Source organism: Anomaloglossus baeobatrachus, chromosome 6, assembly GCF_048569485.1.
Source record: "Anomaloglossus baeobatrachus isolate aAnoBae1 chromosome 6, aAnoBae1.hap1, whole genome shotgun sequence".
NCBI lineage: Eukaryota > Metazoa > Chordata > Amphibia > Anura > Aromobatidae > Anomaloglossus > Anomaloglossus baeobatrachus.
Genome location: NC_134358.1, coordinates 572,583,589 through 572,606,795, shown reverse-complemented (window position 1 = coordinate 572,606,795; position 23,207 = coordinate 572,583,589). Strand labels below are relative to the sequence as shown.

Below are 23,207 nucleotides of genomic sequence, written 5' to 3'. Positions count from 1 at the left end.
GTTGTTGCTCTCCCGCTGTGAAGCACACATCGCTGTGTGTGACAGCGAGAGCGACAAACTGAATGTGCAGGGAGACTGCTTCTAGCAGCCTGCAATAAGCTGTAACCAAGGTAAATATCGGGTAACCAAGGGAAGCCCTTTCCTTGGTTACCCGATATTTACCTTCGTTACCAGCGTCCGCCGCTGTCAGTGCCGGCTCCCTGCACACGTAGCTGGAGTACACATCGGGTAATTAACCTGATGTGTACTCTGGCTAGGAGTGCAGGGAGCCAGCGCTAAGCGGTGTGCGCTGGTAACCGAGGTAAATATTGGGTAACCAAGAGAAGTGCTTTCCTTGGTTACCTGATATTTACCTTCGTTACCAGCGTCCGCTGCTCTCACGACAGAGCAACAACTAAATGTGCAGGCAGCAGGAGTCGGCTTCTGCGGACACTGGTAACTACGGTAAATATCGGGTAACCAAGAAGCCCTTACCTTGGTTACCCGATATTTACCTTTCTTTACCAGCGTCCCCGCTCTCACGCTGCCAGTGCTGGCTCCCTGCTCTCTGCACACGTAGCCACAGTACACATCGGGTAATTAACCCGATGTGTACTGTGGCTAGGAGTGCAGGGAACAGAGAACCGGCACTGGCAGTGTGAGAGCGGCGGACGCTGGTAACGAAGGTAAATATTGGGTAACCAAGGTAAGGGCTTCTTGGTTACCCGATGTTTACCGTGGTTACCAGCGTCCGCAGAAGCCGGCTCCTGCTGCCTGCACACGTAGCAGAGTACACATCGGGTAATTAACCCGATGTATACTGTGGCTAGGTGTGCAGGGAGCCAGCGCTAAGCGGTGTGCGCTGGTAACCAAGCTAAATATCGGGTTGGTTACCCAATATTTCCCTTAGTTACCAAGCACAGCATCGCTTCCACGCAGCGCTGCTGGCTGGGGGCTGGTCACTGGTTGCTGGTGAGCTCACCAGCAACTCGTGTAGCGACGCTCCAGCGATCCCTGCCAGGTCAGGTTGCTGGTGGGATCGCTGGAGCGTTGCTTAGTGTGACATCTCAGCAGCGACCTCCAAGCAACTTACCAGCGATCCCTATCAGGTTGGATCGTTGTTGGGATCGCTGGTAAGTTGTTTAGTGTGACTGGGCCTTTAGTGGAAAAAGTTCTGCAAGATTACCAACTCAAAAAAGAACAGGTTCTTGCCATTGTAAAGGACAATGCTTCACACATGATAAGTACAATTACACAGATGAATGAGAGTAATGAGCAACAGCTAGAAGAGAATTTAGGATTTAGTATGTGTGAGATGGAGCCACAGCGCTGCTCATGTAACTGAGGAACAAGCAGATATTACAACAGAAGAACAGCAAAATGTTACTTTAGGATTAGATGATCTTGTTGAAGCTGCTTCAAAACACTTTCATATAATCACATGCGCTGTGTTGTGCACACGCTGCAGCTGGAAATAAGAGATAGTCTGCAAGAGGGACCCTGGTTTCACACATCCAGCTTTTCGCCATTTTGGCGGATGCGACGCACTCCAGTACAGTGTATACAGTACAGTGGCAGCGCAACAAACGCCGGTCACATGCTGTCATGTGACCGGAGAATGTGACACGTACGTTGCGGTGCTGCCACTGTACTGTATCGTACTGTACTGGCGTGCACCACATCCGCCAAACCGGCAAAAAGGCGGATGTGTGAAACGACATGCTGGAAATCTAATTGGAAAAGTGAGGAAGTTGGTTATTGCCGCCAGAACCCCTAAAATTAATTCCATCTTATAGAGACGTGCTGGCAAAGGGGCAATTGTTGATCAAGCCACTCGGTGAGGCAGCACTTATTTAATGACTGAGCGATTGCTTGAACTAAAATCGTTTCTTATAGATATGGTGAACCCTCAAGTAACCTTAAATGAAGGTCAATGGACACAGGTGGCTGAATTGAAGGAATTGCTTAATCACCCATTTACCGTGACTAAAAAAATTACAAGCTGAGGATTTAACTGCTGCCATTTTCATAAGGGAGTGGAAGAACTTGCTATTTTGCCTGTCCCAAAGAGGAGGTTTAATCGCAGATGGCATTTCTGCTTCAATGAAATGAAGAGAGACACAGCTATTGGAAAATAAAATTCTTCTGGCAGCTGTTTATGTGGACCCAAATCATCGTATACTGCTTGATGATCAACAGCTTACTAAAGGAAAAGAAGCTTTGAGTGAGGTAGCAGTTAGGATGAGCGGCTACAGGACTGCCAGGCGCAAGAGGACTTGGAACCTGACAGTGCTACTGCTGCCATAGCTTCTTCCTCATCAGATGAGGAGTTTAACTTTGACAAGTATTTGGATGACATGGAGCAGGCAAAGTGTTGCCACAAGGAAAAAGATTTCACTCTGTCTCCTATACCAAGCAGATTGACCAGATTTCAGTACAATTTTTCACTTGCTCTCAAAGAAATAGAAAAATTCAACCATTCATCAAAACTGACTGTGCATGAGGCAATTCCTTCATACCCGGAAATTGTTAGAGATGTTGCCCATGTGGTTACGGTTTTGCCTCCAACCCAAGTTACTGTAGAGAGTTCGTTCTCCAGCCTTAACATTATTAGGTCAGATTTGAGGTCATCTGCGAAGGACGATCTGATGGAGGCAATTCTATCTCTTACAACAAATTCATGGACTGCACAAATGTTAAGGCCCTGTCACACATATAGATAAATCTGTGGTTACAGTGAAATTGTGGACAATCAGTGCCAGGTTTGTGGCTGTGTACAAATAGAACAATATGTCCATGATTTCACTGCAACCACAGATCTGCCAAAGATTTATCTGTGTGTGTGACAGGGCCTTTATTTATTCTGGTTTTGTTGAAAACTGTTGTTTGCCACTTACATAGTGTTATATATAACACACAATATATACTGTATATTACATAGTGTATTACATAGTGTTATATATAACACACAATATATACTGTATATAACACTATGTAAGTGGCAAAAAACAGTTTTTAACAAAAACACTAAATAACATTTAGTATATTGCTTATATTTAAGTGAAAAATTTATTGTTGTGCAATGTAAACATCAGACATTTAATAATTTTTATGATACAATAATCAAGATATTTGTATAGAACATAAAATATATCTATTGGATACAACTTTAGAACACAAAAAACTAATAAATTGTAAGTATGTAATACAATATGTAAATATATATATATATATATTATATGCACACACACACACACACACGATATATATGTAATCTACTGTACATGACAGTGTATTACATATTTACAATTTATTACAGTTTTTTGTGTTCTAAAGTTGTATCCAATAAATATATTTTATGTTCTATCCAAATATCTTGATTATTGTATCATAAAAATTATTAAATGTCTGATGTTCACATACACATGTTCATGTACTACAATAAATTTTTCACCTAACTATAAGCAATATATGTAGGAGTCGGAGTCGGTGCAAGAGAAATTGAAGAGTCGGAGTTGAAGGTTTGGCTTACCGACTCCACAGCCCTGGACGGAAGGAAAGTCACAGATGAAGGAAAATTCCCAGACCGGAAGGAAAAGTCACGGGGAAAGTTGTAATGACCAGAGAGGATCAGTAAACCGGAGCGATCCACTCTTCTGATATGGCAGCTTTAGTAAATCCTTATATTCTCCTTTATATAATTCTGTCATGATTCGGCCACTCACTGTGTCCTGGACTCAGTGAGTGACAGCTCAGTTGTCCTATATATTCAGGGGCGTGCTGAGTGGTCAGTGTTGTGAGTGACAGTCCAGTCGCCCAATCTGGGCAGGGCTGTGCTGAGTTTCTTCCTGTTGTCCCTCATTCTGAGCATTTACCTTGCTAATTAGCTGGATGACTGGTCTATTGCCAGTTGTAGCCTTAAGGTCCAGTCACACTAAGCAACTTACCAGCGATCCCAACAACGATAGGGATCGCTGGTAAGTTGCTAGGAGGTTGCTGGTGAGATGTCACACTGCCACGCTCCAGCGATCCCACCAGCAACCTGACCTGGCAGGGATCGCTGGAGCGTGGCTACACGAGTTGCTGGTGAGCTCACCAGCAACCAGTGACCAGCCCCCAGCGCCGCGTGGAAGATGCTGCGCTTGGTAACTAAGGTAAATATCGGGTAACCAACCCGATATTTACCTTGGTTACCACCGCACGGAGCTACACGTGCAGAGAGCAGGGAGCAGCGCACACTGAGCGATGGCTCCTTGCTCTCCTAGTTACAGCACACATCGGGTTAATTAACCCGATGTGTGCTGCAGCTAAATGTGCACAGAGCAGGGAGCAGCGCACACTGCTTAGCGCTGGCTCCTTGCTCTCCTAGTTACAGCACACATCGGGTTAATTAACCCGATGTGTGCTGCAGCTAAATGTGCACAGAGCAGGGAGCTGCGCACACTGCTTAGCGCTGGCTCCTTGCTCTCCTAGTTACAGCACACATCGGGTTAATTAACCCGATGTGTGCTGCAGCTAAATGTGCACAGAGCAGGGAGCAGCGCACACTGCTTAGCGCTGGCTCCTTGCTCTCCTAGTTACAGCACACATCGGGTTAATTAACCCGATGTGTGCTGCAGCTACATGTGCACAGAGCAGGAGCCGGCACTGACAGTGAGAGCGGCGGAGGCTGGTAAAGGTAAATATCGGGTAACCAAGGACAGGGCTTCTTGGTTACCCGATGTTTACAGTGGTTACCAGCCTCCGCAGAAGCCGGCTCCTGCTGCCTGCACATTTAGTTGTTGCTGTCTCGCTGTCACACACAGCGATCTGTGCTTCACAGCGGAACAGCAACAACTAAAAAATGGCCCAGGACATTCAGCAACAACCAACGACCTCACAGCAGGGGCCAGGGTGTTGCTGGATGTCACACACAGCAACATCGCTAGCAACGTCACAAAAGTTGTTCGTTAGCAGCGATGTTGCTAGCGATGTTGCTTAGTGTGACGGGCCTTTAGCTCAGTGGCATGTGCCTAGTTTCTGGAGCTCTGGCTTTCTGATCTATTGCTTCCCAACCTTGGCTTTGCCTATGCGTTTTCCCTTGTCCCTTTGTTTTCATTCGCTACCTTCCTGGAATTCTCAGACTGATTTTAGATTGTGCCTTGGTCTCATCCCTCCGTTTATGATGAGCTTTCCTAGTATCTGATGCTGGGCCTCTTGACTTCCCTGCCTCAGAATGTGTCCGTAATTACTCATATAATATTCTTTTGTGATGATACGTTCAGGCCCAGTCAAATTGCACAGGCGAGGTTTAGGTAATTTGGCATTAGGGACTAAATCAATAGCACAGTCATAAGGACAAAGTGGAGGTAATATCGCTCATTCTTTCTGAGAACGCCGGAAGTCTTTCAGGAACCCCTCCAGACTAGCAGAGCAAATCTGTGAAAGATTAAGACTTTTCTTTTAACCAGATAGCAGCGGACTCGTGGATGTGCAGCAGCTATTTAAAAATCTAATATATAAAGCTCAGTGTGTGTGTGTGTGTGTGTGTGTGTGTGTGTGTGTGTGTGTGTGTGTGTGTCCGCTAAAGGAATCCGCACCGTCGCATTTACAATTACGAAATTTTGCACAGACGCCCCATGTGACCCAGGGAACGTCAGACTATGTTTTGACGGGAAAATTTAACCCCGCACTTTGCAGTTATTCACCAAAATCCTGCCTCCATTTAACTGAATGGAGGTGGGAGCTACTAGCTATTAATAGCAATTGTCAGTGGTTGCTATAGGAACAAAATAAACTGTTAGTATAAGAAGCTTATGTGTAAAGTAATATGATGTCAGTGGAGAGGGAAAGAGACAGACCGACTGTAAAATAGTGAGTTTATGGAGATTTGATTCATAAACTGGGTTACATATATTCATAAATATATGTATATTTTGCCCCATCCCTTTAAGAGTGAGTTTGTGAGCTGGAGATATTGACCAAGAGTTTGAAATGGTAAAACCAAGGCCATCTGCTAGTTGTTCATCAAAGTTGTCAAAGAAGAGCTATATTCTGTTTGGAATGTTGGGCTAAGAACTGAAATAGCTGTGAGAAGCTTCTTTTTGTTACACTAAGGTCAAAGTTCAGCGAGCCTCAAAGGAGTTAAATATAAGTTGAAGTAGGTTTTGTTACAGGTCTCTATTGCGCAAGTACACTTATTTCGCGGGTAAAACGAACCACGTGACATGATGTAATGCTCAACTAAAATAGGGATAGTTACTTTTTGTAATACCATGTAAAGAGATAAGGACAATCAGGAGGAGGGGTTTGGGTTATAAAAGAGCCCACACTTCAAAGGGTAAGGCAGAAGGAGGGAGGAGAAAGACGGATTCATCAAGCCCGACCAGTCCATCCGGAGAAAGACGGCTTACTACATCACAGCTATGTAAGGCAAATGAACTGTTATTTTTTCTATCTGTCTATCCATCTATTAACTCAAGTCAAGACAGTTACTTTTCTCTAATGACTGTAATTTCACCTCTTATCTGAATAAATCCATAATATGTTTGCACCTATCCTCGCTCCAGTCATTATATACTGGCTCTGCATTTGTCACATTAAACCCAGTTTTTAACATATTTGGCGAGCATCAGCCTGAATGATTGAGCGGCACAGCTGTTTTCTGTGCGAAGTGATTTTTTTTCACGCTGCCTATTCACAGCGATTAGGACTCTTTTTTTTTCTCACGTCATTCCCTGCCCTTTGTCCGAGAAGGGGGGTCTCTGTGTTTTGTGAGTAATCTCTGTCCAAGTGCTGCAGGCAAAGACGATACACTGTGTCCATATCACGAGCCTAAGAGAGGTTTAACGTGGCAAGCTGCACGGAGGTCGTATGTGTCAAAGCCTTGACGAACATCTGAGGACCATCCATCCATAAGACGGTTGGAGCCATTGGAGGACAAGCATCACATATTGGTGAGAAATGGATTTTATTCATCATTATTCTAGTAACAGTCATGTAGAGTATTTGTTTGATCATACACATAGTGACGCACAGTTATGGTCTAATTTGTACCGGCAATGTGAACTTGAGAATACTAAGTTAGATAAGAAGTTTTTTACTGTGAATCGGTTACAGAAAAAGATACAGAATGTATTGGGTATGGTATACACTTACAACTCCATGGTGGGTGGGGCACAGCCATATGCACACACTATCTGCATGGTGACTGACACACCCATAACAACAGACACGCCCAATACAACAGACACACACGTCACAGATGCAGAAGCAACAGATTGTCCAAATTGTTCGATATTAGCAGAACATATCGAACATCTGGAGGATCAAATTTAATTTATTTAATATCAAAACTACGGAAAGATATTAAATATGTATCTGTTAATACGAGACAGAACACGACAGATGCTTCCCAATCACCTGGCTCAGGTTCAGACATCCCGGACGGGCTGAATACGGCCGAGGACGAGACTCTGAATGAGGGGGAACTTCGGAAAAAGAAGTTACATGATAAGGCCGCCCGTCTTAACATTAAAATCCATGACCAATTAATGAAAATCATTAAGGACATACCCAAATATGATGATAAAATGGACGCCTTCCATAATGCGGACATTTTTGAGTCACATTCGGATAAATATAATCTAACAAATGAACAGAGAAACAAGATTTATAGGGTATGGCTTCCCTCCCACATGGCAAAAAGGTTACAAGCAACACCTAGGACAGACGAACCCAATGACCCGATCCATGACACAAAGGAAGATAGGCTGAGACAGTTAATTCTCTTTACCACAGGAGAGTCTACCCCAACAGTCGAATTGTTAGAAAACCTTAAAACACACATACAGGAGGATCCATTTGTCTTTGTAGTCAAATTTGAACAGGCCTATAGAATGATAATGGAAATCGGATCTGATCAAGAACCGCCTTCCATGATCAAGGCCTTTGTTAAAAAGTTTAAATATTTGGACCCTGCTTCATTCGAAATAGCTTCTAGACTGGAAAGTCTACAAGAGGCCACATCATTTATTGATAGAATACGTAGACGAATGAAGCAAAATCAGGTAAAGTCAAAAATAGCCATGATAGAAGGGAACACTGACACATTAGTATCCCAGGAAAAACAGATCAAAAACAACAAAAGACCGGTGTTGAATTCTAAAAACAAGAATTCAGGGGGGGGGTAACAGAAAGAGCACAATTCATTGCTTTTTCTGCGGCCTATCCGGACACCTGAAGTGGGAATGCAAGAAATTCCTGAGGGCGGGGGTTGAGGAAAGGCTGGGTAAGGAAAATGGACTGATGCCAAACACATCCAGTGCCCCTCCCCCATTTTCAGCACCTCCACCTTCATATGCGCCCACTCATACTGACAACAGAAATAACCAATCACCATATACGCCCACTCATACTGACAACAGAAATAACCAATCACCATATGCACCTCTGACCAGACAGATAAGGGAAATGACCATACAGGGATTGGATGGAAGGGGCAAGACACCTGCTGCTCTTCTCCCTTCTCCATCCTCCTGACTCGCAAAGCCGGTCCCCAGGCTGCATCCACTGGAATTTGTCACTCGAGTTTCAATGGATAGCTGTGGTCGACCATTTTTAAAGGTAAATCTTGAAGGTCAGGAAGTAACATTTCTCCTTGATACAGGTGCGCAATTGAGTGTCACAAATGTTGATTTACATTTAAAGCCAGATTCCCCTGTATGCACAATTGTTGGTTTCAGTGGTAAAAATGGAACTAAGGTGACTTTAGCGCAGGATGTTTCTTTGGAAATACCTGGTTTTGTGAAAACGAAAATGGATATTTGGTGTTGTCAGGATACTGAGAATATAATTGGCACTGATTTTATGGAAAAGCATGGCTGGATTATTGATTTGGGTAACAAAACAGTTTGGAAAGACTCTAACGGTTGTAAGGCGGTAGTTATTGATCCAAATGAATATAGTCATGTCGGGACCATTTGTTTGACCGATGTAGTGTCAGCAGATCATTTGTGGCCTGAAACTGGTGGTGATGAAGTATTGACTGAGTTAGTACAGCGGTTTCCTTCTTTATGGGCTCAGTACAGGAATGAGGTTGGAACAATGAAGGATGTAGTTGTCAAAATTGAAGGCCGAGACCCACCTCCACAGCGTCAGTATAAGTTGCCTCCGGAGTCAGTTGCTCCGATGTCTAAGATTATACAGGAATTGTTGGCTCAAGGTGTAATACGTAAGGCAAATTCTGTCTGTAACAATCCATTGTGGTGTGTTCTGAAAAGCGATGGTAGCTATCGGATGTTGTTGGACTTGAGGATGTTCAATAAGTTTACTCCCAATGTAGCACCGATTGTAGCTGATACCCATGACATGATGTCGAGATTGGATGCTAAGGCAAGGTATTTCTCAGTATTGGATATCAGTAATGGTTTTTTCAGTATACCGATTGAGCAAAGTTGCCAATATCGATTTGCATTCAACCACCTCGATCAGCAATATGTATGCTGTAGGCTTCCTCAGGGGGCTAGTATGTCGCCAAGCATTTTTCATCAGGCGCTAGCGAACGTTTTGTCGAAATTTTCTCGTCCGGAATGTTTATTGCAATATGTGGACGATATCTTGTTGAGTACGGAGAACAAGGAGATGCACGTGATCTTGCTTTCAGAATTGTTTGAGCTGCTGCATGATGCAGGTTTAAAACTGAATACCAAAAAGGTCAAGCTGATGCAGACTGAGGTCAGGTTTTTAGGAGTTCTGCTAAGTCCAGGTACACGGCGACCCCTACAGGACAGAATAGAGGCAATTGCATCTCTTCCAATTCCAACATCACACAAGGCACTAAGACATTTTTTAGGGCTTGTAAATTACTCAAGGGATTTCATTGAAAATTTTGCTGACAAAGCCAGACCTTTGTATGATCTTTTAAAAGGTGACAATGATGATTATTTTGGTCCCTGGAGTGTCGAACAGGAAAAAGCCTTCACACAATTGAAACATGATCTACAACACGCACCTGCGTTAAGTATGGTGGAAAAGAACGCACCTTTTGCGCTTCAAGCACACACTTCAGAGACAAGTATCTCTGTGGTTTTGCTGCAGCTGCAATGGGGGGAATGGAGAATCTTGGGGTACTTCTCTAAGCTTCTCTCACCTGTTGAGAGGGGGTTTGAGGTGTGCGCAAGACACCTGGTGGGAGTGTATTTTGCGATAAAAATCACTCAACACATCATCGGGTTCCAAAAGGTTATTCTCCAAACGCCACATTCCACACTGAAACTTCTCTTTGAGAAAAACATCCCAGGTGTGTCAAATCAGAGATTTGCCCATTGGTTGCTCTCATTGTCTCCAAATCAAATTGAGGTAGATTATAAGGCCAAGTATGTTCTTCCTCAATTGATGCAGTATGAAGGACAAACCCATGATTGCATAGAAACGTTCCATGAACCAAGTCCATCTCTCTTCAGACGACAGTCGGAAGACGCAGATGAACCTGTGTTTGTAGACGGTTCTAGATTTTTTCTGGAAGGACACTATCACACAGGATATGGAATTTTCTATTCCAAGCGAGGACAAGTGGTAAAACACAAGTTACCGAGTCATTTCTCAGCTCAAAGGGCAGAGATAGAAGCGGTAAGAATGGTCCTACAGCTGAATGAAGCTGATGATCAAACTCCAATGGTAATCTACAGTGATAGCTCCTATGTTGTCAGATCCCTAACCGATTACCTGCCTGTTTGGGAAAGGAGAGGCTACGTGGACTCGTCCAACAAAGCCTTGCTGCACCGCAAAACGCTAGAATCAATTTTTGAGATGGCATCTAGGGCCCCAAATAGATTTGCTATAGTGAAAGTCGCTGCACATCAAAGATCTGATGATGAGTTATCTGTAGGAAATGCAACCGCAGATGCTCTAGCCAAAGAAGCTGCCCTGACAGGAGAGGAAGTGTTTGACTCCGAACCTTCTGAGAATTCAGCGGTTCAGAGAGCAGACACGTACATACCTTCATTTGCAGAAGAACAGAGAAAAGATCCTTCTCTTGTTACTTCTCTGGATGATCCAAAACCTCCTTTTATCTGTGAAAATGGGGTTTTGTGTCACAATTCAAATGGAGAATTGCGTCCAGTTGTACCAAAACATCTACAGGTAGAATCCACTCGATACAACCATGAGAGTTTAGGTCACTTGGGACAACAGAAATTGTTAGTCATTCTCAAGGAGAAATTTTATTGGGAAAAAATGGACGAGACAGTTCAAAGTGTTGTACTATCATGTCTCATTTGTGCCCAAATAAATCCAAGACCTAAAGGACAGAAGCCACCACTTCTACGAATCGCACCTGCAGATGGTCCATGGTCTACACTGCAGATAGACTATATTGGTCCTTTACCCTCAGGTAAACATGGTCTCAGGTATGCATTGATTGTGGTAGATGTGTTCTCAAAATGGGTAGAAATATTACCTGTTAGAAAAGATGATGCTTTGTCCACAGCAAGGGAATTGGTACAACATGTCTTTTGTACTTGGGGGATCCCAAGGATGATTACCTCCGATCGAGGTAGCCACTTCACAGGTAAAATCATGCAAACTGCTTGTGCTATTCTAGGGGCGCGACAGCAATTTCATGTCCCCTATCATCCACAATCTGCGGGAATTGTGGAAAGAATGAATAGGACAATCAAGTCCAGAATTGCAAAGATGCTTTTGGACAAAGGTAACACTTGGGTTGACAAGGTTCCTTTCATACTGATGAGTATAAGAGGTTCAATCTCTTCTACAACTCAATTCACTCCGTTTGAGTTGATGACGGGAAGAAAAATGCCATTGTGGTTTCCACATGAGCCATTTTTATCCACTCCACAAAAAGATGCTATCTCAAGGTCCCATGGTTGAGATCGCTACAGGAGAACCTGAAAGCGATTCTGCCATATGCGGCATCGAGAATGCAGAAAATGGAGCCACCCTATGAGTCCAAATTCAAGAAAGGTGCTCTAGTCATGATCAAAACCTTTCGCAAGAGTGGTCCATGGGAGTGTAATTGGGAAGGTCCTTTTGAAGTCCTTGAGACTATGGGACAAGTCATGATTCTTGTGCACCGAGTGTCAAATGTGGTAAAAAAGACCCGGAAAACACAAAAAGTGTGGGTTCACGTTGACCAGTGCAAAATATTTGTGACAAAATAATGATACTGCATTTCTTTCCAGGAAGAAATGGATTCCTATACGAACTGGAATAAAGAACCTAAAGACTGTGAAGGAAAGATGACATCAAGCCTTCTGGAGAAAGAACATCTTCCCAAGCTCAAGACAAGCTTCTACGTGATGGGATCTACTTTCCTGCTGCTTTGCTTTATTTCAGTCATTGTTTACATGTTACATCAAGGAACAATCGCCAATGATGTGAATGAACAGACTAGAGAGATTCAACATTCTCGAAGACCGAGAGGATCAGAGACAAGGAACTTACTGACAGAGAACATCACGGATGATTCTGTGGAGATAACAGGAAATATCTGCATGGGATATGGAACAAAATGTTGCATTGAATTACATTTCATACACGACACAGACATAATATTACATGCTATTGCAGGACCTAAAACTAGATTCACACAATTACAAGGAGAATATGTACACAATAATAAAACGGGTACATGGGAATGTTCTCCTACAGATGTATTATACTGGAACATAGAGATCAGAGGTGATGAACCTGCAGTATGGTCCGGTGATATTACAAATGACATGATTGCAAGGGGAAAGTTTGGAAGATCCAAAACAGAAATTTTGTTAAAAACTCAGGTTTTTGGGAAAATTCTGGATCCTTCTTTACTCTCCATTTCAGAAGGAGATAAAGATTGGGTTAAAACATGGAATTTCCAGATAACACGGGAACCTGTACAAGTTCAGGTATCTGTAGTGTTTACCGTTACTAACACTATAGTTCCGGAAATAAGGGTTTCACCACAGACAGTACATAATAAAGTAAATACATTACCCATAATGTTAAAATGTAACACAAGGTTGAAATTGCCTTCTGAGTCTTTGTTGACATGGACCAAAAATTCATCATTTTTGGGAAGTTTTTTAAACAGTCCAACTAATGTCATTCACAGAGGTCAGATTGGTAATATCAGGTGGATGGATGATAATTTCATTTTTTCCATAGAGAATCCATCTTCCAGGGACTCTGGAATTTACCAGTGTTGCGTTGAAACAAAGACACATTACAGACATTGTAAAGACGTTAGTGTGAATATTTGGTCAGCAGCAGATTGTGCATGCACAAACACGAGATTCATGCCGTCTACTCCTTTCCAAATTAATCAATTTCAGTCCAAGTCCTTATTAAGGGATGGAGAATTTATGACAATGGTGTGGACTTTCAATATGTCTCATTGGAAGATCTCTACCAGGTTTCCTCAGTGTCAATCACATCTCAAACATGGAGATGGGGATAGAACAATGGTTTGGGAAAAGAACAGCTCAGACTAGGAGTAAGAGAGGAGTGTTAGAAGGAATTCTGGGAGGAGTTGGGACAGTGGGAAGTCTGACTAATGCCATGAATATACAGACACTTAAGTCAGATTTGGATAATATTGGTTTTATTGGAGGAAAAGGTGTAAAGGTTCAGAAGAGTTTGAATCAACTTCTTGAAAAGATGGTAATGAATACAGCTGCTGTACTAGGCTCTTCCGTGTCACATCTACAGGATGCTACATTAGCTCTCGTGGAAAGCACACACGAAACACAAGTAGCTAAAGCGTGCCTGGAGATACAGGTAGAGTACTCTTCTAATTTGAAGCTGATTGCACAAGCTTTACAGAGTGGAATTACTCCACTGGGAATACTGCGAAATTTACCTGTAGAGTATGATTTTGCATTGAATCATACGGATTTGTGGGTAAATAAGTGGTTAGGATGTGAACGAAACATTTGTGTTGGCACATCGCTAATCCCGGTGATTGGAAGAGAGGGGACTATTGTTCCTGTTACAGTTTTGGGTATACCTGTGAGTAACACACAACAAGTGTTCTATCAACTGCAGTACACAGATTTTGCATTTGATGGAGTGAACACTGAACAAGTAGACATTTCTTCATGTTTGCATTTTGTTTCTAAGGTGATGTGTTTACCTGGACAGGATAAGGTGATTTATCATTCATGTTTTCATAATCATTCTTCTTGTCATGCGAGAATAGAGACTGTACAGACACTACATGATCTGGTGACTCCAGTAAGTCCAACTAAGATATGTTTCCAGGTCATGTCTGAGACAGAGAAGGTTTCTGTTTTCTATTCTACTTGTGTACATAAGGAAAACCTACCTATGGGTTTGTATTGTATAGAAGGAAATGTGAGATCTCTTTCAAAGAAGGAAGGAAGTTTCAATATCACTTCTATAGGAAAGAGAAATTTAACGGCATTTCCCATACAATTCAATTTATCACAGATAAATGATTTTCCTTGGGATATGTGGACAAGTGAAATAAAGAAAGACAAGGGTTTGTTAGATTTATTAACGAAACAGTTAAAGGAAGCAGAAATTATATTCAGACATGAACAAGGTGAATTAAGTGATATTGAACACGAATGGAATGGAATGTCAGGTAGAACTTGGTGGAAGAGTTTTAGCAAATCTGTACATTCCTGGTCTCAGTCATCTTTTCAGTCAGCGGTTGGAAATGTTTTATTTAATCCCATCATAATCATATTTTTATTAGTTTTGATGTGTATTATATATCAAGTTTTTGTGATGTGTAGAATTCAGAAGATATATAAGAACATAAAAAAAGAAATGAAAAAGGAAGATAACATTCTTAGAGGAATGTTAAATCGCAAGATGACTTTTTGACAGAAAGTTGCAGATTGGTTTATCAAGTCAAATATTGGTCTAGAATTTTCAACAAGAATGTATGTGATACGAATGATGACACGATTGAGTTAGGGTTTCCTGGGGTTCATCAAACTTCCATATAAGGGGGGACTGTAAAATAGTGAGTTTATGGAGATTTGATTCATAAACTGGGTTACATATATTCATAAATATATGTATATTTTGCCCCATCCCTTTAAGAGTGAGTTTGTGAGCTGGAGATATTGACCAAGAGTTTGAAATGGTAAAACCAAGGCCATCTGCTAGTTGTTCATCAAAGTTGTCAAAGAAGAGCTATATTCTGTTTGGAATGTTGGGCTAAGAACTGAAATAGCTGTGAGAAGCTTCTTTTTGTTACACTAAGGTCAAAGTTCAGCGAGCCTCAAAGGAGTTAAATATAAGTTGAAGTAGGTTTTGTTACAGGTCTCTATTGCGCAAGTACACTTATTTCGCGGGTAAAACGAACCACGTGACATGATGTAATGCTCAACTAAAATAGGGATAGTTACTTTTTGTAATACCATGTAAAGAGATAAGGACAATCAGGAGGAGGGGTTTGGGTTATAAAAGAGCCCACACTTCAAAGGGTAAGGCAGAAGGAGGGAGGAGAAAGACGGATTCATCAAGCCCGACCAGTCCATCCGGAGAAAGACGGCTTACTACATCACAGCTATGTAAGGCAAATGAACTGTTATTTTTTCTGTCTATCCATCTATTAACTCAAGTCAAGACAGTTACTTTTCTCTAATGACTGTAATTTCACCTCTTATCTGAATAAATCCATAATATGTTTGCACCAATTCTCGCTCCAATCATTATATACTGGCTCTGCATTTGTCGCCTTAAACCCAGTTTTTAACACCGGGAAAGAGACAGACCGGGAAAGAGACAGACCGGGAAAGAGACAGACCGGGAAAGAGACAGACCGGGAAAGAGACAGACCGGGAAAGAGACAGACCGGGAAAGAGACAGACCGGGAAAGAGACAGACCGGGAAAGAGACAGACCGGGAAAGAGACAGACCGGGAAAGAGACAGACAGAGACTGGGAGAGAGACAGAGAGACAGTTACTATCCCGGGCAACGCCCGGGTACTACAGCTAGTAAAAAATAATAATAATAAAAAAAAAAAAGTCGATTCGGGATCCAAACTTGACCCCAGATGATGAGCCCCATATAAGTCAATGGAGACTCAAGCTTTGAGTGCTGCAAAATGGTTATAGTTCGGGCTATGGGGCTGCTAAAGAAGGAAAAATGGGGTAAGAGCAGGACAATTATAGATACTGTGTTTCCCGAATGATAACACAGTAGTCAGTCCCTTTTCTGACCCGTTCATTAACCTTCATGAATAGTCACCACTTCCCGCACCCCCCTTCTGTGACTGGATGCAGTCAGGCTGCTGTATTGTAGGGTAAATTTAAATAGTTGTTAATAATAATAATAATAATTATTAAAAAAACAAGACATACAGTTTCCCGCCGATTTGGTAACCTGCCAATATAAAAGGAGCAGCTGTGGGCCGATATCAGGCTGGGAAGGTGCCAATATCCATGGCTTTTCCCATTATATTAGACGCCCCGAATGGTCAGCCTTAGCTTGGCTGTTTGGCAACAATAGGGTGGACACCAGATCTTAAATAAAACAATGTGGGGTCGTCCCTTTTTTTGATAACCAGCGCAGATAAAGCTGACAGCTGAGGGCCATTATTATCAGGCAGAGAAAGGATATGATTATACGACCATCTCAGCAAAAAAGTGTATCCGCCCGCAGCCGCCTCAGTAGTTGGCACATCACTTTACCCAGCTCATCCCGATTGCACTGGGGAGGTGGCAATCGGGGTAATATATGGTGTTGATGATAGCAGTAATTGTAAAAGAAAGAAAAAAAAAAAAAAAAAAAAAAAATCACAGCTGCCATCAAGCCATGGTGTTCTTAATGGAGAGGTGTCTCTGAGACACGCCCATCACCAACCTGTAAGTAAAAGCAAAAACACAGAAAATCCTTTTTTGAAATAAGAAACACCCTTTTTCACCCATTAACTCCCAAAATATCTCCAGGTCTGACGTAATGTACGTCGTCGTCTCATGACGATCCTCAGCTCTGCTACATCCGGAGGCCGCGGTGACCAGTGATGTGATATCAATCTGATAAGACTGAAAGAATGAGTGTGATTAGATAGGGATCATAATCAAAAGATAGTGATCACAGGTATTTGATCCATCCAAAATTCAGTATCAGAGAGATTTCCTCTGGTTGACCCTATTTCACCATGACCAAAGCGTACGTGTTAGCAGATCTTGAACAAACCACGATTATGAGAAAGTAACGTTTACAGTTCAACAGTCAGGAAACTCGTGGTTAGTTGACAACAGGTGTAAGGAAACTGGCATGTAAAATTCACGGCTCCTTGCAATATCTCCAGGAAACTGTGGTAAGCCAGTGGTCAACTGGCAAAATGTGCAGGAAGCTACTGGTGCCCACAGCAGCTTGTGGTCAAGTTACATGAACATGACTCAGCTGTCACATGCTGGTCACCAATTCACCACTCAGTGCATACAACGTACAAAGTTTCCTATAAAAATACCGGACTCGCTTAATGAGATGGGGACATTTCAAGGACGCTAAAGTGGACGCAACGCTCCTGTGATGCAAAGGCAGGGTTGTTTCATTCTCACTAATCGAGTCCCTCCGATGAGAAAAGGATTGCTACAACAAACGGTAATGTTGATGCATATTTCTGTTATTGTATAAGATTCTATGGACTATAAAGTAGTTCTAATGCCTATCGTACCATTGACTATTCATGTGCTATTAAAATAAATAGTATCTTGCTATAAAGAATCTTATATTCGTGCCTGATTAAGATATCAGTGAGCGCTTCGTAAGTATGGGCTTTCAGCCCCCCTTTTTAGGAGAATTTTAGCAAGACATCTGCTTCACTCCGGCTCCGGACAGAGTGAAATCGAAAGTAATTCATGATAACTACAGGAGTCATCACATGACCCTGTGCTACCATGACAAGCACCGGAAGTCACGTGATCATGTCACGTGACTTCCGGTATCGGGAGGTAAGTAAATGTTTACCACCGATGCCGTTAAAATGGAGCTGTCACATATTGACAGCGCCATTTAAGTGGTTAAACTGCACAAGCAGATAACGATTCTGCTCATGCATTGCAGGCACATATCTCAGCTGTGAAAATCAGCTGAGATGTGTGCTGATCGCGGCATGCTGGAGCCGGCGGCAGACTGTGGGCAGTAACACTATGACCACTACGACGTAATATTACTGCCCGCGGTCGTTAAGGGGTTAATATAGATTGTTATTAACGGAAATTGGAGCAAATTTCCGTAAAATTTTATATTTTAAAATTTTATTTTTATCCACAAACATTACACCAATTACCACAGCACCAAGGCAACCGTGAAGAGCCGGGCAAAGTGCCAGAATTGAAGCATCTAATGGATGCGGCAGCTCTGGGGCGGCTGCAGGCTGCTGTTCTTAGACTGGGAAGGACCAAATAACCATGTGTATTCCCAGCCTCATAATATCAACCCCCAGCAGTCTGCTTTACCTTGGCTGGTTATTAAAATTGGGGAAGACCACTTTCTCTCTTTTAAGGCAACACAAGTTTAAATTATTTAAATTAAAAAAAAAGTGTGGGATCTCCTCTACTTTTGAAACCAGACAGATGAGGGTTGCAGCCTGCAGTTTTGTGCCTTACCTCCACTGGTTATCAAAAAAATAAGGGGGACCCCACACTTTTTTTTTTTAATTTATTTTAATAATTTAAAAAACCTGTGCTGCTCACCAAGAGGTAAGGCACTAATCCTCAGTGACCTGCTACTGATAGCCTCCAGGTCCTACATTGAGGTACTGTCATGGACTGGGTGCTCCTGAAACGTCAGCCTAATCACTTCAGCGCCACTGCTCACTCACATGGAGAGAGCGTGCATACGTAGTATAGAGGTAAAAGAGGAAGAATTGCGGTTTAGGTGCGCTGCTGATCAGGAATGCTGACACAAGGCTAATAGAAAAAAAAGAATTTAATGATAAAAGTTGCAATAAAACGGACACTGCGCGTTTCTGGAACAATCCGTCCCCTTTTTCAGGAGTTGTCGAGACTCTCCATGGGTAATGGTTTCAGCACTGAACAGGGTAAGGATCTGTCTCAGACCTTATTCACAACACGCGGCTCCTTACTTATATCCATCACGCAATCAGCAGCAGTTTCAATGCAGGACAATGCCCCATGTCACATAGCAAAACGGGGAAAGCAGGTCTAGGAAACAATGAAGTGGCCACAGCCCAGAGTCCTGACCTAAACCCAATAAAAAACCTCTAGAAAATAGTTGGTGACAAAGTTATGGCCAAAAAGGCCACAAAACTCTTACTGTCGCTCTCATTCATTCTCGCCTGGATTATTGTAACTCTTTACTAATTGGTCTCCCTATTACTAAACTCTCCCCTCTCCAATCCATTCTGAATGCCGCAGCCAGGATCATTTTTCCTCTGCAACCGCTTCACTGATGCCTCTGCTCTGTGCCAGTCATTGCACTCGTTGCCCATCAGTTACAGAATCCAATATAAACTTATCACTCTCACTTACAAAGCTCTCCACAGTTCTGCACCACCCTACATCTCCTCCCTCATCTCTATCACCCCACCCGTGCCCTCCACAGTGCTGCACGGCCCTACATCTCCTCCCTCATCTCTGTCTATCACCCCCACCCATCCTCTCCACAGTGCTGCACCACCCTACATCTCCTCCCTCATCTCTGTCTATCACCCCACCCGTGCCCTCCACAGTGCTGCACCACCCTACATCTCCTCCCTCATCTCTGTCTATCACCCCACCCGTGCCCTCCACAGTGCTGCACCACCCTACATCTCCTCCCTCATCTCTGTCTATCACCCCACCCGTGCCCTCCACAGTGCTGCACCACCCTACATCTCCTCCCTCATCTCTGTCTATCACCCCACCCGTGCCCTCCGCTCTGCTAATGACTTAAGACTGAAATCCTCAACAATTCGAACCTCCCACTCCCGTCTTCAAGACTTCTCACGAGCTGCGCCTATGCTCTGGAACACACCTACCTAGAACAATCCGATTATTTCCCAACATCCACACCTTTGAGCGGGCCCTAAAAACGCATTTCTTTAGACCGGCCTATCACCTCACTGCCCTGATCTAATCTAGTCCCTTTCTGCCCTTCAAAAAATGTACTTCCAGTTCTCGTCCCCTGTACATGTATAAATTCTCACCGACGGGTCCATGCAGCTGCTTTTGAATCCCCTATTAAATCGATGGCCGGACCATATATGACAAGCTTTTCTCCCCCCATTCACCTTTTGTGCCCCCTATTCCCTCATAGACTGTAGCTTACGAGCGCGGCCCTCACTCCTCCTGGGATCTGAATGTTGTTATTTTGTATTGTCTCATATTGTCTGTACATGTCCCCTCTGAATTGTAAAGCGCTGCGGAATATGTTGGCGCTATAGAAATAAAACTTATTATTATAACAAAGAAGTGTGGAAGAGACTGGAAGTAGAGTGGGGCTGAGAATATCCCCCCAGCTACCTTTATCATGGCTGAGGATGAAAATTGGGGGGGAACTGCACAGTTTTTTATAGAAGCAACAAAAAAAATAAATTCAAATTTGGTGCAGCCGTGGCAAAAATCGCAACATAAAGCAGGAACAAAAAAACGCAACGAAAAAATGCTTAAAAAAACCCCATTTTTATTTTTGCCAGGTTATTTATTTAAATTAAATGAAAGAAAAGCGAAGCCGCATGCGGTTTCTCTTAGGCCGGAGTCACACTTGCGAGGGAGTTGCATAAGTCTGACAGCGCATCACCTGCACAGCCGTGCACTTCTGACAGGAGCGTGCATGTTTCTCAAACACACGCACGCTCACCATACTGACCCGCAGACACTTGCACTGCTTTCCCCGCCCACCGGCCGTCCCGTCTGTGATTGGTTGCAGTCAGCTGATACTCTGACACTCAGGGTGGGGCGTGTCTAGCTGCAACCAATTACACACGCCGGTGGGCGGGGGAAAGCAGTGAATATTGAGTGGGTCGGCTCTGGAAGAGAAAAGTGTGACCTGGAAGGAGTGTGCCGCCATAACAGCGCCAGGGCGAGTACACCGCGCGCTCCTGCCCCATCCCCTCCACAGACGCTTGTAATCTCCGGATTCTGGTCTCCATTGACTGATATGGGCACCGGAATCCGGAGCGGACTTTTTTTTTATTGAGCGGTGATCCGCCGGTCCCAGATTTTGGTGAGTTCAATCAACTCTAATCATTACAAGTATCTCCAGTGCAGCCTCCGTACACTGCGGAAAGGGATCCAGCACCGGCCACACCCAGCACCGACCCCCCCCCCCCCCACACACACACACCCCCCCCCAGCACCGGCCCACACACACCCCCCCCCCCCCCCCCCACACACACACACACACACACACACACACACACCCAGCACCGGCCCCCCCACACACACACACCCAGCACCGACCCCCAACACACACACACCCAGCACCGGCCACACCCAGCACCGACCCCCCCCCACACACACACACACACACACCCAGCACCGGCCACACCCAGCACCGACCCCCCCACACACACACACCCACACCCAGCACCGGCCACACCCAGCACCGACCCCCCCACACACACACACCCAGCACCGGCCACACCCAGCACCGACCCCCCCACACACACACACCCAGCACCGGCCACACCCAGCACCGACCCCACCCCACACACACACACACAGCACCGGCCACACCCAGCACCGACCCCCCCCCACACACACACACACACACCCCCAGCACCGGCCACACCCAGCACCGACCCCCCCCCCACACACACACACACACCCAGCACCGGCCACACCCAGCACCGACCCCCCCCCCACACACACACACACCCAGCACCGGCCACACCCAGCACCGACCCCCCCCCCCACACACACACACACCCAGCACCGGCCACACCCAGCACCGACCTCCCCCCCACACACACACACACACCCAGCACCGGCCACACCCAGCACCGACCCCCCCCCCCCCCACACACACACACCCAGCACCGACCCCCACACACACACACACACACACACACACCCAGCACCGACCCCCCCCCACACACACACCCAGCACCGGCCACACCCAGCACCGACCCCCCCCGCCCACAAACACACACACCCAGCACCGGCCACACCCAGCACCGACCCCCCCCCGCCCACATACACACACAACCAGCACCGGCCACACCCAGCACCGACCCCCCCCGCCCACAAACACACACAACCAGCACCGGCCACACCCAGCACCGACCCCCCCCCCCCACACACACACACCCAGCACCGGCCACACCCAGCACCGATCCCCCCCCACACACACCCAGCACCGACCCCCCCCCACACACACACCCAGCACCGGCACACCCCCAGCACCGACCCCCCCCCCCAACACACACACCCAGCACCGACCCACCCCCCCCACACACACCCACACACCCAGCACCGGCCACACCCAGCACCGACCCCCCCACACACACACCCAGCACCGACCCCCCCACACACACCCAGCACCGACCCCCCCCCACACACACCCAGCACCGACCCCCCCCCACACACACCCAGCACCGACCCCCCCCCCACACACACCCAGCACCGACCCCCCCCCACACACACCCAGCACCGACCCCCCCACACACACACCCAGCACCGACCCCCCCCCCACACACACACCCAGCACCGGCCACACCCAGCACCGACCCCCCCACACACACACACACACCGGGCGGAGGCCGCTCAGCAGCGCATGTGAGGAGAGAAGAGGGAGAATCACTCACCACAGAACTGGAGCCAGAAGACGCGCTCTACAGAGGGGCGGGGCATACACCACGTGACCGCACTGAGGGGAACCCACCAATACACGCAGATGAGCGGGGCATCCACCATGTGACCGCACTGAGGGGAACCCACCAATACACGAAGGGCGGAGCAGGGACACACCCACACACCACCAGTCACATGACTAGGCTCAGTGCGCGGTCATTGGGCGCCTGACACCGCAGCGGCCATGTTGGATAAGGGAAACCTGCCAGACCCTGCACTAGTGCTGCGATAATCTGATCACATAGAGGAGATAACGCCACAAACAAGAGAAGAAGCCAAAGTCACATGACTGTAAGGAATGACCTCCAGGAGACACAAGAGGGCGGAATTCCCATACAATGTCCCTATGCCAGACATGGGGGAGAACCAGCAGCGGCCAAACCTGCAACATCCGGGCCCCGGGGGAGGAGGAGCCGCAGAGCCTCAGTCTCCCGACCGCAGCCCGCACCCGGCCTCACAGGAGGAGA

The 23,207-nt window shown here is 45.4% G+C and overlaps 2 protein-coding genes across 3 annotated transcripts in view; one reads left to right on the top strand and one right to left on the bottom strand.

Annotated features, from left to right (window-relative positions):
• Positions 1-23,207, top strand: part of LOC142243991 (uncharacterized) — a 265,484-nt gene that overhangs the window by 201,599 nt on the left and 40,678 nt on the right. The gene's annotated exons all lie outside the window — the stretch shown is intronic.
• ZNF678 (zinc finger protein 678) overlaps positions 1-23,207 on the bottom strand; it is a 43,439-nt gene extending 20,232 nt beyond the window's left edge. Inside the window, exon 1 of one of the 2 annotated variants that reach the window (XM_075315871.1) lies at positions 23,123-23,207. The gene's annotated coding sequence lies outside the window, so the exon portion shown is untranslated. Of the gene's footprint in view, positions 1-22,694; positions 22,814-23,122 lie in introns of those variants that run through there. The other variant, XM_075315872.1, reaches the window with a different exon arrangement.